The sequence below is a fragment of the Pristis pectinata genome, chromosome 28 (genome assembly GCF_009764475.1).
Source record: "Pristis pectinata isolate sPriPec2 chromosome 28, sPriPec2.1.pri, whole genome shotgun sequence".
In the NCBI taxonomy this organism is placed as follows: domain Eukaryota; kingdom Metazoa; phylum Chordata; class Chondrichthyes; order Rhinopristiformes; family Pristidae; genus Pristis; species Pristis pectinata.
Window position 1 is genome coordinate 6,990,430 of NC_067432.1, and position 18,016 is coordinate 7,008,445.

At 38.8% G+C, this 18,016-nt stretch overlaps 1 long non-coding RNA gene across 6 annotated transcripts in view; it reads left to right on the plus strand.

Annotated features, from left to right (window-relative positions):
* The first annotated feature begins 2,280 nt into the window (after window positions 1–2,280).
* Window positions 2,281–18,016, plus strand: part of LOC127583989 (uncharacterized) — a 48,963-nt gene continuing 33,227 nt past the window's right edge. For all 6 annotated transcript variants that reach the window (XR_007958322.1, XR_007958325.1, XR_007958324.1 and 3 more), the window contains exon 1: window positions 2,281–2,422. This is a non-coding gene — a long non-coding RNA (uncharacterized LOC127583989). The remainder of the gene's footprint in view (window positions 2,423–18,016) is intronic.

Here is an 18,016-nt window from a genome sequence, read left to right on the forward strand (position 1 = left end):
TGTTGTGATATGGTATAATCTTGGGGCTATGAAAGGTGTTATGCAAATCTTTTTATGTACTTTTTATAAAGTTATCGATCTGAAACATACTTCCATGGCACAAAAGCAAAACATTTCTTTCTGTTTTCTATTCCCATGGCTTGTTAATGTTATTGCCAAAATATTGAACAAGAAGTTTCTTTTCTACAGCTTCAGAGCATTGCAAAGCATATTGGAAACAATGAACTGCTTTTTGAAGAGTAATCGCTGTTGTTATGCAAGTGAACACAACTATCAATTTGCACATAAGGTTCACAAAGGGCAAATTAGATGAGGGAATCAATTAATCGCTTTTCTGTTACAGGAGAAATGTTAGGTAGGATAATTATCTATTCTTTGAACAGTGCTGATGGAATCTTCACTTCCACTCGAATGATCGGTTTAATGCTTTGTCTTAAGGATAGCATCTCTGTGTCTTTACAGCGTTCCTTAGTATTACAAAGGGTCTGTCAATTCTAAACAAACTAAAGCAAATATATTGAAAAAAGCAAATACTGTCAATGTTCAAAATCTGAAATAAAGCAAAATATATTGAAAAAAGCAAAATACTTGTCAATGTTCAAAATCTGAAATAAAAACAGAAATATGCAGAAGTCAGATAACATTTGTGAAGAAATAGATTTAATGTTGATACAAGAGAATGTCATTAGTTAATGATCTTTTATCATAACTAAGTTAACTCGTTGCTGTCCAAATGTTTGACTGTTAAAAGTCTATAATGATGAAAGGCCATTTAGTCAACTAGCTCATCACTTCATAAAGATCAATGGGATTCTTAGCACACTGTCGGTCATTACTTATCTTTATTAAACATTCTTCTGTCACTCCTTCAAAAGCCACTAGTTGAGGGAATGTAATAGAGTCCTTATTGGAAACAGGGTAAAGGGATGTGTGGTTATGCTAATTGTGGGTGCAATATCTTAGTGTAGATATTGGCTGCCAGCCTATACCTTGAAACGTAGGCAGAGAAATGGAAGATGGACCATGTGAAGCAAGACAGCAGGGTGGAAATTGGCAGCGGAGACAATGTGAAAGCAAGAAGCTGTATTGACATAAGAACAGAGAACAAAGTAAGACTGAAGCAGAGAGTGCTCTACATATGCCAAAGATGCAGGCGTAGCTAGGGTCTATAATTTCCCTTTTATTTGGAACTGAACCCAGCCATGCTTGGACCTGCTATGATTGTTAAACGTTTTCTGTATTTCAGATTCCCAGGGAATGCAGTATTTTTTTCTCCTTTCCACGCTCCACCTCGACATCCAGCAATAATTATTTCTCTCTTTAGCTGATGGCATCTCCTGCACAGGCTGCAATGAGCACCATGAAAACGCCACCTGCCTGTCTTCTGGTGCTCTGTGCTGTTACTAGATGCCGCCGGGCCAAGAAACGGTGCGGCTTCCCATTGGCCAACCCGCTTGCCCACTCAGCGGCGTCGCCTTTCACCAATCCCGGGCCCTCGGCGGCCCTGACTGACAGGGGCCTCCGCTTTAGCTCCACCTCCCTTGCCGGCCGGCACCGCCTACTCCAGGCAATCCCGTGGACCTGATTGGCTCGGCTCCCACCTCCGAGCCCCACCCACCACCCCGCGGCTCCTGTCACTCACACCTGCGCCGCGTGACGTCGGCTGTTAGTCAAGTTAGGTTGAATAGCAGCTTGTAGATAAAAACTAAGAGAAAGCCGGCGGTTGTGTGAATGCACCTCGATTTAAGTTGCGGCTTCTCTTATAAATCTACCCTTAGAAACTGTGAGCAAGAATGTGGCTTTGCTGCGGTATATAAGCAAGGCAGTATTTTATTTTATGTTGTTTTTCAAAAAAGTGAGCATCGAGATAAATAAAAAGGACTTTCCCATCGGATTACCTTCGGTCCAGGTGGGTGTGCACGAAGTCCGGTGACTTTTGTTCTCCTTACCTGCTCTTCGTTCGGTTTATCGGTGCCCGGACCGACCCAACGAGCCCACGCCGCAACCGTTGGCTTCGCCGAGTCCCCGCCTCTTTCGCCGCCCCCCATTGGTTGACTCGGTGCGTGGCGTCGGCCGGGTGCCGGCCCGCCGGTTGGCTGCCTCGGATGTCAGTCCGCCGGCCGAGTGGGAAAGACCGCGCATGCGTACTGTCTCCCTGCCCCGCTGGGCTGACTGTGGGTGCAGTTGGCAAGCAAGCCTTGCTCTTGCCCGGTTGGGTAAACATTGCAGAGTTGGCAGTCTCGGTGATCCCGCTGTTTCCTGTATGTGGATACCTTCTTTCGTACTCCCACGAATTGTAACATTTTTGCCAAAAAAAAATACTTGCGTGCCAGGAAGAAAAACCTGAAGTAAAACAAACCATTTGGTGTCAAAAATCATTGCTACTGTTGTGATGGTCGAACACATCCTGTGGGACTGCAATGTAAGATGTTTGCTTTTTTTATTGAAAGTATCTCTAAAACCAGTTTCTCTGCAAACCGGCAGTTCAACATTCGCTCACTTCTAATGTTTTTCTTTCCATTCCTCGCTCGTGTGCAATAGCATATGTGCTTTGAACTGCTGCGCTTGGTTATCTAGTGCAATGGAATTAGATTTTAAGATGGTGCATGTTGAATACCAAAATCTCAAGTTCGTAATCCTGTTCCAAATCATTGGATGTTAAGGAAGTAACAGGTATGCAGTTCGATGCCTTGGTACAGAGCAAGCTTTTTGTTTTTTTTAAGGAGGTGGAAGAAGCCCCCTAGACCAATATTGACTTGCCAAATAGTAACTTCAGATTCTTCTGTTTGTTACCTCGTCCGATGGTTATTGCATGCCTTTGGAAATCTGAGTTTAAAATAGGCAGTGGATAGAACTTGTGTACGACCAAATCTGACTTGAAATGTAGGCTTACTGACATATTTCGGAGATATAAAATGAGCACAACATAATTTAAACTATATATGAGCTGAAGTTAAAGCCCCTCATTCTCGCAGTATGAATATTAAACACTCCACAGTTGCAGCCAGAATTCCAACTCTTGTTGAGGTATTTTGCTTTTAGTTTACATTAGAATGTTGCAAAACCAAGTTCATTGAAATCTGTGACATTTGTTGACATTAAGCTCTGAATAATGTCATTAGGATTTCAGTAAGGCATAACTATGTATTTTTCTTTATTTTAGATTTGCATTTTGACAAATTGTTCATTGGTATAATTCTGTCCTTTCAATCATGACGTGCTTAGAATGAGTATTTTAAAATGCTTATTTTTGGGTGGAGTGAGATGTGTGTGTGTTGGTTGAAAGCTCCTGGTTGTTTGAGTAATATCAGGTAGAAGAATATTGAGCAAGATGTTTATTGGTATAATATGTAGGCATTTATTTTAAGTGGAATTTCTGAAGTATATTATAGAGATGTCTTTGGAAAATATTATTTACACAGTAATAATGGACAGTTATGATGCAGTATGTTAAATAGATTCTATATTGGTAATCATTCAGTTAAATCAAATCTAATTTGACATCTACTTGACAAGAGTAGACCAAAGTAAGTGTTTTGAACTTTTTCCTGGGAAAAGAAGTGATTCATTTTGAAGATATGTTCTTTCATGGTGGTTTTGGAACTGTAAATGTAATATGTTTATTTGATTTGCTTTGGAGAAGGTTGAGAGAAAAGGAAAGAAAGACTTTTTGTTGGGAACTGGGTAATCAGATACTGTTATTCTTGATGTAAAATTGATTATTTCTTTCTGTTCATTTTACCATATTACCCATGCAGCAGTGAGGCTGTTAATTTAATATGAATATGACTGACGCTGTGCAGAGTACACAATCTGGAAGACTACTCGAAGGAAAAGAGTTGAGTTTTATATATAAAGTTTGAATGACAGTTTCACATTTGCAGGCTGTGAAATTTGGGACAATATGACAGCTAATTGCTCACTGTTCCTAATCAATACCTCAACCCTAATCCCTCAGTCAAATGTTAAATTTTGAATTTGCATATATTAGGCATTAGAAATGTCAATACTGGCTCTTCCTGGCCCTTCATGGCTGTTAGTTGAAGAATTGTAAAGAACTATTATTTGTTGAAGGACTGCTGATGATAATGGATAATTTCATCTGAATTATGTATATCTGAAGTTAGTGTGCTTGGCAGGGTGTATTTTGGGTTTGCTTTTTGATATGGATTAAGCTATTAAACTGCAGATTTGACATGTGATGTGTACACTGAAGAGTTGGAGCTGAGCAGGAATTTGAACTGTATGCACAATGGTGAATCTGACTTGATATTTGCATGTGCAGATTTCATAGGAACACCATTTAGATTTAATATTGAGCTTGTCTGAATTGCTGCCCAGTGTTTGTGTTCAAAGTTCTAGAATGATGGCTTTTGTCTTTCTATGGAGCGGCTCATATCTTATCTCACGTCAATATAAGTACTCAACTCAACTTGGGGCATTGTTTGTAATGTGACATTTGGCATGAAAAAGAATATGGAATGGTCTATACTGAGCAAAAGAAAATAAACATGGGAGAAACAAATTGAATTCATTTTCTCTTAAGTACTTTTTGAGGGCGGTGGAATGACTTTTTTTGAGAGAATTCAGAAGGTGTCAGGGTTAGAAGAATAGTTCCTAGTAGGGAAGTTAGGAATGAACATGACTATTGCCTGAGTGTATTCAGTTATGTAATCAGTAATGATTGCCGCAATATGCGAGTGGAAAAAAAGGATAGTTAACATCTGTAGACATCTGCTCTGATAGAAGTTGTGGCATTTGAGATTTTAACAGATTGAGCAAGCCTCTGGAATGAATTAGTTGATTCTTGCCAGTGTCAAGTTGCGAACATTATATTTTCTGTAATTCATTTGCAGCTTATCATCGTAACTCGTCACTAATCAATTTGTTTTGCATACTATTGTAATTTAAACAATTTCTTATGATTTCACTATCAAAGCTCCTTTTCCTGTTGTCATTACAGGATTAGTGAAAGCAGATTCAAGCAGGAAGAACAGCTTTGAGACTATTGTATATTCTTGCATTAAGTGGAGTTAATTGGTATTGTTAAAATGCTATAATCTTGGTACACGATGTAAAAGAGTGATGGTGAGTAACAGTTAACTTAAAAAGTATGAAGAAGGTCCAAGGTTGACTGAAAGTACATTAGCAGGGAAATGCAAAAATAATTGTAAGATCATATACAGCTATATTTTTTTTAAATAGAGAGTAGCAAAAAATAACTGAATCTCTTGGAGATGAGTGAGAGAAATTATAATGGGGAGTAAAGAAATGGCACAAGCATTAAATATTCCATCTGCCTCCTCTGTGGAGGACAGTAACTGTAGCAGAGATAAAGGGAAATTTGGTGTCTAATGACAGTGAGGGACTTGAAGTAATTAATCGAAAGGAAAAGCATTTATAAATTAAGAGAATTAAAATCTGACAAATGCCCTGGAGCTGATGGCCTGCATCCCATAGTTCTGAAAGAGCTGGCTGCAGAATAAGTGAATGCATTAGTGATCATCTTCCAAGATTCCTTAGATCCTGGAATACTGCCAGCTGATTGGAATGTAGCAAATGTATTACTGCTATTTAAGAAAGGAGGGAGAGATATGATAGGGAGCTGGAACAGAAAAAAATGCAGTTGCTGGAAATCCAAAACACACAGTGCTGGAAGCACTTGCAGCTTGAGCAAAGTTGACTTTTCTGGTTATACACCATTCATCAGAACTGGAAAAAGTGAGAAAACTAGCCTTTTTCAAATTGTGGAGAGAAGCAGAAGGGTTGCTTGTGATAAGGCGCAGACCATAGTTGACCAGAAAATAAACAGCTAGAGGAAAAAAAAGAAAAAGAAACAAATTGAAACAGAACCACAATTGCATCTGTGAAGAGGAGGTGGGGGGGAGGGCATGGGAAGGTTGGTTATCTGAAATTAATAATTCAATATACTATCTTGAAGGCTGGGCTGCAATGTTAGTAGAGGGGTTAGCTGCTGTTCTTCAAGCTTGCACTGGTCACAGATAGAATAATAAGAGGCCAGGGACGAATGGGAGTGGAATAGAGAATTAAAGTTCCAGACAATTGGAAGCTCGGGGCTGTCATTCTTGACTGAATAGTGGCATTCTGCATAGAAGAAACCGTCATCGGCACTTGCTTCCTATAATGTGGTGGACACCATCTTGTGACACTTTTTACAGTAAGTTTGGAAAACTTTGACTTTTTATTTTGAGAATGTAACTTGCTGGATAAATAGAGAGCCAGTGTACGAGGCTTATTTAATAGATATTTGGTCGTACAAAACAAGGCTGTCTGGTGTGTGTGGGATTTGTTTAAGGATCATACAAAGAGTAGGAATTAAGTTGTTTTTAGCTTGACACACTTACTGGTGGTTTACCACAGTGTATTTGGCTGTTGACCACTTGCATTAATGACTTGTAATGTACTTCAAAAGGACAGCGGTTAGGTAAATGGCAAAAATGTGGTAGCTTTAGTACAGTATAGTGAAAATGTAATTTTTATAACGGGTAGGCAGAATAAACCAAGTGTTCTTAAATGGTGAGAAGTTGGCAACGTGTTTGTGCAGAGGGATTTCAGTGTGTTGGTTTGGGAGTTGTGGAAAGCCAACAAGCTGGTACAACAAGCAATTAGGAAGGCAAATAGTGCTGGTCTCTATTGCAAAGGTGCCAGAGCAAGGAGGTCTTGCTGAGATCATGCAGGGCTTTGGTAACTATGGTGAGTAACTGTGCTGTCCACTCCTGAGGAAGGGTACACTGGACTTTGAGTCTGTGTGTACGAGATTCTGTCTTGGAGAGAGGGGATTCTGCCGTCAAGACCGGTTGAAGAGTTTAGAAGAATGAGAAGTAAGCTCATCGAACTGTATAAGATTCAGAATCGGGATCAGGTTTATTATCACTGACATATGATGTGAAATTTGCTGTTTTGCAGCAGCAGCACAGTGCAAAGACATTAAAAAACATCTATAAATTGCAAAAATAAAACAAAATGCTCTTTTTTAAAAAAAAGTAATAATGAGGTAGTGTTCATGGACTATTCAGAAATCTGATGGCGGAGGGGAGGAAGCTGTTTCTGAATTCTTGAATGTGGGTCTTCAAACTCCTGTACCTTCTCCCCAATGGTGGTAACGAGAAGAGGGCATGTCTCAGATGGTGAGGGTCCTTAGTGATGGATGTTGCTGCCTTGAGGCACCTCCTCTTAAAGGTATCCTCAATGGTGGGGAGGGTTCTGCCTGTGGTGGAGCTGACTGAATCTACACCCCTCTGCAGCCTCTTGCAATCCTGTGCATTGGATCCTCCATACCAGGCTGTGTTGCATCCAGTCAGAATGTGCTCCACCATACAGCTATAAAAATTTGTAAGAGTCTTTAGTGATATACCAAATCTCCTCACTCCTAACGAAGTAGAGCTGCTGGTGTTCTTTCTTTGTGATTCCATCAGTGTGTTGGGCCCAGGATAGATCCTTCGAGATGTTGATGCCCAGGAACTTGAAGCTGCTCACCCTTTCCACCACTGACCCCTCAATGAGGACTGGTGTATGTTCTCTCAACTTCCCCTTCCTGAAGTCCACAATCAATTCTTTGGTCTTGCTGATGTTGAGTGCGAGGTTGTTGTGTCACCACTCAACCAACCAATCTATCTCACTCCTGTGTGCCTCCTCGTGGCCATCTGAGATTTTACCAGCAACAGTGGTGTCATCTGCAAATATATAGTAGAGAATTTGGAAATGGTCTTTGGGTGGATGGAGTCAACAGGAGATGCTGGCAAAGTGGTGACCTTGGCCAAGGTTAGTTCATTCTGGCATTAAGCAGACGAGTGCCATTTATTCTGTGATTTTTTTTGTTAAATACAGTTTTATCGTATTTCCCATGAATAAACCTGGATTGCATTTCGATTGCAGGTTGTCCCAAGTCCAACTTTATTGATTAGGGGTTTCTTCTTGAATTACGAAGAGTACACGCGTCTGTGATCGGTAGTATGTTATGTAAATCAGTAGTTCCTCCTCCTTTGTCGGCAGCTACTGTTTTTTTTGGCAGCAACTGCTGTGCTCTTTATTGTGCCAGTAGTTAGTGTGCTGCAATAACAAAGTAATTCAGGGCCTGCATCTAAGCAAAACCTCGCATAATGAAATATCTTTTTCTAATCAGAGGAGTATAGGAAGTGTGAAGGGAAAGAAGAGCTGATGCTTAGACTAAAGTATGATGGCACAGGGAGAGGTGGGAACGAAAGGGAGAGGTGCCAAGGGTACTTTCTACCTTGATAGTTTTAGCAAGTTTGTTAATTTTATTTCTGTGCCAGGTCCTAGGAATGCTGCAGGGATTAGCTTATTGTGTGAACTCTCATCATTGGTATTGATTTATTTAATGGGGCCCTTCATTAATACAAGGGAAAGAGGACCTTTAGTTGTGTTCCTCATTTGTTCTATGAGCACCATCTTGGCTGTATCTGAGACTTGGATCCAAATGACAACCACAGGTGATTTTCCATAAAGCAAAGATGCATCATCTGTGCTGACATCAAGAAACGCATTAAGAAAAGAATTTGTTTAGTTACTTGTTTTTTTTTTTACATGGATTCCATAGATTTTACATAAATGTGTGCAAATTTTATTCTGTATCTCAGATTATTTTGGTAGTGATATTGTGAATTCTGTAAGGGTGATTTTTTTTTTTCCCCATTACCCAAACAGCTATAACATGGGGATCACCTGTATTCAGAGTTGAGAAATGGCAGCCATGCAAGTGGCCACCACTGAATTTCACACCAAGCTAATCAACAAGCTATCTTTAAGTTTTGTCTATAACTTATCAATTCCAGTGTAAGTGGGACTAATAGCAAAGAAAGGTTACTACTGCATTGGTAGAACTAATAATGACCTGTGCTCATTGAAAGCTACATAGGAAAACTGATCTCATCTATCTGCCAGGAGACATGAGGAATTGTCTTTTCTGCTAGCCCTACTCTTCAAGGTGATGAAGAATACCTTGCTGGTGCTTTTCTGCCACTTTAGTGTTAATGGTTTTTCACTGAGGGACTGCCAATATGGAAACCATTGCTGAGAATTTCAGCTGCATAACATTGCTTTTATTTTTCAACATTTTCAGTTAGGTCTTGTTTCCTCAGAGTGAAATCAATAATTATTTCTGAGTAGTTCTGTTTCTTTCCAGAAATTCAGCTAGTTACTTGAATTCTTGAACCACTCTTCTGTCCCTGATATGATGACCTTATTCTCCATATAGTGCTCATTTTGTAACATCATGAGAGATTTAGAATAATGTTGTTCTGAGAAAACTGCTCACACTTGGTACCTCCCAACACCAATAGATTTAGGTTCTATTGGATATGTCCCATACTTCACTTATAGTACATTGACCTCCCTGTTCCCCTAATGTCATTACCAACCCGAAGACTTCCAGATGAAGGGCCTTGTCCCGAAACGTTGACTATCCGTTTCCCTCCATAGATTCTGCCTGACCCACTGAGTTCCTCCAGCATGTTGTGTGTTGCTCCAGATTCCAGCATCTGCAGTCTCTTGTGTCTCCCAAGAATTTCCCCAATGGAAGCTTGATTTATTTCCGCCCCTCCCATGTCACCTTAATCATGGTTAACTATGATTGTGGGCCTAATCCTCAATTGTTCATTTACTTCTGGTTATTTCCCCTTCCTCCCCATAAATATTGCTACCACCCCCCCCAGTCCATCCAGATCAGGTGAGGTGGGGAAATCTGTAGGACTGGCACATAACCTGTGAAAAGGCAGGAACAGCTAGGACCTATTTGGGTTTCTGTGGCCGCACCTGTTACTTGGAAGAAGGTAGTGAAGTTACTGGTAAAGTTGTTCATTGTGAGAATAATTTCACCCAGGTGGACATAGATAACTCTTGAATTTATCTATAGAAAAGGTAGCTCCATTACAGTGAGAATAAGTTGTGGTGCCTCAGTCAAAAATCTGATTTTTTTGCTATTTTAAATGCAAGTTTCAGTGTAAAACAAAAAATATTGGCTTTATCTGAACACCTTTTACTGAAGCAATTGTTTTTCATTGTCAATTAAATTCATAAACATGTATCAGTATGTTCAAAACAATAAGCATTTTAAGAGGTGTTATACATAAACAGAAGTAAGCAATTTATGTACTGTTGGATAAAATATTTTAAACTAGAGGCTTTAAATATTTACTCCCATGAACAGATTGATTAATTTGATTAAACTGAGAAAGCTAAAATAATGAAACATAAGTTAACCTTGAGGTTTTTTTAAAATTTTGACTTGATGTTTTTTCTTAACTTTTTAGTTTGTTGTACAACAAACCTTTCATTAAAAATTGCCAAAATCCTGCATCACTTAAATTTTCTAGTTTCCAGCCATGCTTTCAGCATAGGATCTTTAAAAGAAATTCCTCAATTTCTCTTGTTGACAATGTGGTAATTTTTAACAAGATATTTTATTGAATGATGATCAGTTTTTTCCATTCACTATCAGGAGTTGGTGGCCTTCCAGTATGAATCTGAAATTGATGGGTATGTTAGATTTAATGTAATTTTTTTTAGACCTGATTATCTTCCAATATGATTGTATAAAGGTGGGTGCTGTTGTATATCATGCTATTGCAATGTTACTACAGTCGGCAAGAAAACCAAAATTAGGAACCAAATGTTGTCATAATTTGTTCAAACTTTGTAAGCCCTTCCTTGAAGGATCTGGATTTGTGTACGTGTATAATCTCTTGTATAAGTATCTTACAAGTACTTAAAATTATGCATCCTTTTTCATCTGAGCAGTTTCACCACATTGTCATATGGTTCACTATGCATATTTATGAATTTTAATTCACTGTGGCTGCAGTGTGTTCCATTCACAAGACTCTGATAGTCCCCAGTCTTTCTACCCCAAAGAAAGACATAATTACTGCGTAGGTGGGAATATCATCTGCATTCCCACTAAGTTGCATGATTTGCCATTCCTTCATATTCTGTAAGGTCAAAATAAAGACACTTTGATTTGTCACAGTTTTACACTGGATGTAAATATAAACTCATTATCGTTATTTATGTTTGGTTCCCAATGATTTTTGATTGGCAGGGGCGATATTGGAGAAGAGAAAGGGGACAGAATGCTATACATGTTTGTGAAATAAAACTAATGTGGGGGAAGTATGCAGACTCTACCTGGCATTCGAATAAATTATTGCAAACCTGAAGGACGCCTGTTATTTGAGTGTTTTGAGGATTTAAGTTTTAGTTTGTGACAAAGGTGTAACAGCTTTGTTCAGTAACATAATCTGTTTTTAAGGTAGTAGATTATCTTCCCAATATTTGTACCAAAATTTGGAACAGTATTACAGAACTGCAAGTTCAGTTAAAGCATAAATGTGTTGGATTGCTGGTTATTCAGTTTGTCAAGTCCTTGCTGATACAAATGGTCAATTATTTTTTAATGGACCTTTTTTATAGTAGCAAGAAAAATGAAAGTGAGCCAAATGTTTTCTTAGGTCTTGCCTCTCTGTGTCCATTTTTTTTCTCCAGTATTGATACAGATGGTACGTTCTAATTCAAATCTGGTACTGTTGGTGCCTTGGTTTGAATCGGTAATGTATTGCTAGCAAAATAATATTTTTGAAATCTTCCAAACCATGATGCCGTGACTTGAGTCCAATGTACGCAGTGAAAATTTTTTTCTCAACTTTGTTTCTAACAATATTTATGTAAATTAGTGAAAACAATATTCAAGAGTTTCTTCTGCTATTAAGATTAATTTTTAAAATTGAAAATCTAACTACAGATGCTGGAAATCTGAAATTAAAATGTAGAACTGCTGCAAACACTCAGCAAATCAGGCAATTCAGCAAGCCTGACCTGCAGAGGATAGGCAACCCCCTGGTTATGATAGTTCAGGTAACTGAAAGTTGCCCTTGCAGAATTCACAATCACTACCAGAATAAGAACTTGCTCTCCCAGAATTTATATGGGGGGGGGGGGGGGGGAGGGAGGGAAGGTGGGGAAGTACTTTCCCTGACACGAGCAGGTGACACAGCTTCACATTACGGAAAATCGCAGTATGGTCCATTTTCTAGGAAAGCAACCCTGCCATTACGTGGGGGTGGCCTGCATTTCCAGCATTTTTCTGTTTGAATCAACACAATTATCCCATCCAAACTCCTCATCAGGCTTCAAGACCTGGGCCTCTGTACCTCCCTCTGCAACTGGATCCTTGACTTCCTCATCAGCAGACTTCAATCACTGAGGGTTGGTAACAACATCTCCTCACTGACCATCAACACAAGTACACCTCAAGGCTGTGTGCTTAGCCCCCTGCTCCACTCCCTATACACACATGACTGTGTGGCTAAGCACAGCTCTAATGCCATATACAAATTCACCAACAACACCACTGTTGGATGAATTACAGGTGGTGATGAGTCAGTGTACAGGGGTGAGATAGGACAGCTGTTGGAATGGTGGTGCTACAACAACAACCTCACTCAAGGCCAGTAAAACTAAAGGGCTGATTGTTGACTTCAGGAAGTGGAAGGAGGGCGCACATGCACCATTCTACGTTGGTGGATCGGCGGTGGAGAGAGCAGCTTCAAATTCCTGGATGTTAACATATTGGATGACCTGCTTGGGCTCAGCACATAGATGCTATCACAAGGAAGGCATGCCAATGGCTTTACTTTCTTTAGAAGGTTAAGGAGGTTCAGCATGTTACCAAACATTCTAATAAACTTCAACAGATGTACTGTTGAAAGTATCCTGACTGGTTGCATCATGATGTGGTTTGGCAATTCAAATGCGCAGGAACGTAAGAAGCTGCAGAGAATAACGGACTCAGCCCAATATATCACGGGCACATCCCTCTCCACCTTCAGTAGTATCTACATGAGTTAAAAGGCAACATCTATCATCAAAGATCCCCACCATCTGGGACATGCCGCCATCTTGCAACTACCATCGGGCAGGAGGTACAGAAAAGTCCCACACCACCAGGTTCAAAAACAGCTACTTCCCTTCAACCATTCAGTTCCTGAACCAACCTGCACAACCCTAATCACTACCTCAGTATAGCAACACTATGACCATTTTTCACTATAATAAAATTTTCTGTGTTCTTTCTTGTGTAATTTATGTTTAATTTATGCTTTTCTTATCAATATTGTGATGCTGCTGCACGTAAGTTTTTCATTGCACCTGTGCACACATGTATTTGTGCATATGACAATAAACTTTTACACAATGACATTTAAGTTTAAAAAAAATAATAATTTTCATACCATTAATATTACCTTGCATTTACGTTAATGGATTTGTGGTGATAAGGTAGAATGCTTGCAATGATTTAAATTGGAAATAAAAAACAAGATGCAGAAAACAATCAATTCCATCATCATCTGTAGGGGGGAAAAGGATTTAATGTTTCAGGTCATCAGAACTAACAAAAGGTTGTTCAGCTGCAATGTTGATTTTTTTTTGTTGTTTCTCATTCAATGGATGCTGCCTAACTTTGTTGGATATTGTTCTATGGATGTTATTTGGCCTCTTGTAGTTCAGCCAAATAGCCATTCTTCACAAGAGGCTAAACGTGGGGTACATTTTGAAAAGCTTTTTATGGGGAGGAAATTATCAACATCTTGCATTTGTATTCTCTTCCTCAAGTTAAAGGAGCTGAGAGAATTTTTTTGTCCCTAGACACCAAGCATAAACTGATACCAAATGAGTATTGAATAATTTGATGTGATGTTACTTCTCAGTTAATACTGACATTAACAATACACATCAGCAGTTTGCGAAAACAGGTTTATTCTCTCATGATGGCATTTGAGGTGTTTTATAAATTGATACTTTGCATTTGGGTTTTTTATTTTTGAATAATTTATGAAATTTGAGCTTTTTCCCAAAATGATTCATTCTAAATTTAGAAGCATGTCATTGGTAGCTTCATTTATCCTGAGACCTCCTGAATAAAGTGTCTTTTTGTCCTCTTTAGCCTTGGGAAATGGTTTTGCAATATCAGGAAAGTGCAGTTATGATTTTTGTGGGAGTTTGAGTAGCCAAAATGAAATTAAGAATAGTATGTGCAATGATTTTATTTTAACTGTTTTGCAAAAGGTTACTTGGATAACTATAACATCATTACAGCTTTGCTGGCTTGTACAGGTGGGTTGATCTACTTAGCCTATGAACAATCAGAAAACAACTACAGTGCCTGTCAAGTATAATTCTCTGCATTGTCACTGGGAGCTGTGCAGAATCTATAGAAACTGGTATCTATAGAAACTATTCTCTTGATGTGTTGCTAGCTTCTGCCACATTTTGAGAGCTGAAATGGATTGAGTGGTGATCAGGTGTGCAGGGAATTAAAAAAAAACAAATTTCACAGTTACCAATGACCTTATGGGCACATAATCACAAAAATGTGTGATGGCCTAGAAGCTGTAATTATGGCTAAAAATAGACATGCTCTTCTCCTGGTGGGAGTGGGGGAAAGAATTCAGTCCTAGCAAAAGGGAGAAATTTGGAACAGCAACATTTTTTTGACCACGCCCTCTCCCTATTTTCCTCTTTTGGCTGACTTGGAATGCCAGCTATCCAAAAACAAGTCTTTTTTTAAAAAAAAACTTTTGTTTTAAAATTTTATTTATACAACACGGTAATGGGCCTTTCTGGCTCAACGAGTCTGCACTGCTCAATTACACCCATGTTAACCTACTTAGCCATACATCTTTGGAATATGGAAGGAAACCAGAGCACCCAGAGGAAACCCACAGTCATGGGGAGAACATACAAACTCCTTACAAACTATCAGGGTTCAATGCCAGCTGCTATGTAATAGCATTATGTTAACCACTAAGCTACCATGCTGCCCAAGTTGTAAGAATGCATTGGGAATGCAAGAAATGCATAACAGGAATGGGGTTTCTCCTTTTTTTTAGAAAAAGACACTTCATTACTAGGTTATGGTGTTTGTGTTTTGAGAACTATATTAGAACTGCATTGCTCTTTCGGATAGTCATTCAAGTGTGATGTGTGGTAACTGAGGCATAGAAATTAGGAAGGTTCCTGTTCTGATCAGGTTGTGATGAATTGCACTGGGTCCTTGCAACTGGTTTTGGGGAGGGAATCAGAAATTGGATGGAACTGCTCTACGTGGGCATCAGTAGCGCAAGCCTGGGAAAGAGACAGCTTCTCTGTCAAATCTGGAGTCCGGCAAGGTTGCCCACTCCTCTGTCTTGTTTGTATGTTGTATTGAGCTATCAAGGGATGTACACGGAGGTAAACGTCAGCTACTGCTGGAAGAATGTCAACTTGCTGAAGGTACACTTTGATCTGCCGGAAGCTTGTTGGCCTCCAGTAAGGAGATAAATGCAAGTTAATGCCGCTGACTGACACATCCTGAGGTTCAGGAGGTTCATACTGAGGGAAGCAATGGAGCTCTGTGCAGCCACCACAAAAGTCATGACTACTGGACACTGATGGGCTGGATGCCATGTAACACCCTCTCAAATGCTTCACAGATGCATTGTTCAGGAAGAAACATGAGGGGCATTGACACTCGCAGAATGCTTTGAATTGATAGTACAATAAGTATGTCCTGATTAGTATTTACTATATACGTTATGAATAAAGCATTTTAGGGGGTGGGGGGGGGTATTCTCTCCCTACCCCACCCACTCACATAACTGCTATATGAGGGGGTGGGGGAGAGGAAGGAGGGGTTAGATCAAAAGAGGAGGCCGCAGTATGGATGTAATTTTACAGCTTCCATATTTACCTGTGACAACTACTGAACAAGATCAAGCTTTTCCTGAACCTGACTCTCATTCCCCATAAATTTCAGTTGCATGCTACATTGCATCATTTTGCATACCTAAAATGGATGCTTAATTAATATACTGGGTCAGGGGACATTCCTGCAGAATTTTTTGAGGGAAGGATTAAAGGGTAAACAACTCCAAAACATAATCTAATATTCTATTAATTATTTTATGTTAGAAGTTTTAAATAAGGTGGACACAGTAACACTATATTGTAAAGCTATCTTTATTGCATGGTTCTGTGAGTCTGTATTACAAGCAATGATAATGTTTGGAGTCTTTACAAAAATTAACACAATCCCTGAATTGAGTTTGTATGTAAGCTGCTCATGGGACCTCTGCCTTTCTGATTTCCTTTTACTTCACCCAGCTGTTTTCTTAACGCAATCATTTAACACATGTATTCAGAGAGAGGGATATCACTGAGCTGCTTTTAGGGGGGAAAAAGTCTTATCAGCAGTTCCCTTTTGGGAGAACATGATTTAACCCTCATTTTCCTTTTCCTTTATCCCCCACCCCCCTTGCCAATCACACTCTACCTTCCTCCCATTGTGCGCAACGCCCCACCTGCAGGCAATTTGGTTTTATTTTTGGCAACTTCTCAGGAACCAGGCTTCTATATAATTTTTCTTTTAAAAGTGCTTTTGAAATGTGTTTATCTTGCTTTGAAAGTTTAATCCAATGTATTTTTCTTTCATTTACTTAAAACGACTAAAACAAATGTGTTTTTTTTTGTTTTTTGCCTCTGCATGAAGAATGCGAGTCTTTAGGATGAAAGCAGCTTTGTTACAACACCTCAGTGCAACTTGCTTGCATTCTCCACACTGAAGTGGTAACGTAACCACCTTCCTAGTACTCAACAATACTACTTGGGAAAGCCCACGTAACTCGCAGCTCAATTTTTTTGGGGGGGGGTCAAATCCATTTTTATAGCCAAGTCGAGAGAAAAAATGTGTGAATACCGAGTTTTGGAATAAAATTTTGGGGAATGAAGACCAAATTATTATAATTTTCTGGGGAAGGGGAGAAATATTGAATGGTACATGAAGGAATCTTGTCTTGTTGTAGAAGATTGAAGGCAGATTGTAATATGTTTTGAACAAGGCTTTTTAGATAAAATTGCCAATAAAATAGTATCAATTTTCACAGAAGTATTTAGTCTGGTGATTGCACGGGGATTTTTAAGTAGTTATTCTTGCCTGGCCATATGATCCAGGAGATTTTTATTCTGGGATTTCGCATTTCATTATGTTTTATTTTGAATGTCTTTGAATGGATTATACAAACTCTGTTTTTATCTAATTCTTTTGATGGGCTACCTTTTGTCAATATCAAAGTAATTTGTAAGGGAAAGAATATGTTCAAGAATGTACTCTTGAACACAGCTTGGTTCTGACTGCATTTTTTTTAAATAATAGCTTTTAAGGAACTTTTCCTTCAGTAGCAAAAATGGTAAGCAAAGCTTGTATGTGAAGAAAATCATGAATTCTTCAATCTGTTTTAAAGAGAGATCTTTTAAATTTTGATTTTATTCACCGTCCAGCTTTCATTAAATTTATATACATACTGTTTTACTTATTTTCAATCAGTAGAATGATTTAAACTATTAGGGTGTATTTCTTTCCCACTTTCTTTAGATGTAAATAGAAAAAGTATATTTTTGCAAGATTCCTTGCAGTTGTTAATAAGTTATTTATTCTTTTAATGTAAACCTTGTTCTCTATCAGAAAACAGATTGAAATAACCACTTATTCAAATGAGAAAATGGAGAACAAGTGTCTTCTCTTCAACACACTTGCACTCTAATGAAAGTTTAACTGTGCATATTGGATGTAAATTTTTAAAAAAAAGCCATTGCAGTAGTTATTTTTTCATTGGCTCTGAAAAGTGGATCAGTGATAGCATGTATTAATAAATGGTTACAGCACAGGTTTTCACTCTTTAGTGTTGAGGGTGGATATGATTTGTAGTTTTGGAGCAATATTTTTCTCTTTCATGGCCATGCGCAATATTTTCTTCCATCTGTATGCACCCATAATATTTGTAAATAAGTACAATTTAACATGACTGAAAATGTGGCACTTCAGTAGCAAAATTAACATCTGTGCAAGTTGTCTTCTTTAACTTGCATCCAGGATGATGTGCTTCTACTCTTTTGATTGTGAGGTGACAAAGGTCGATCTGTGTGACCTTCAGACTACCGACCTGCC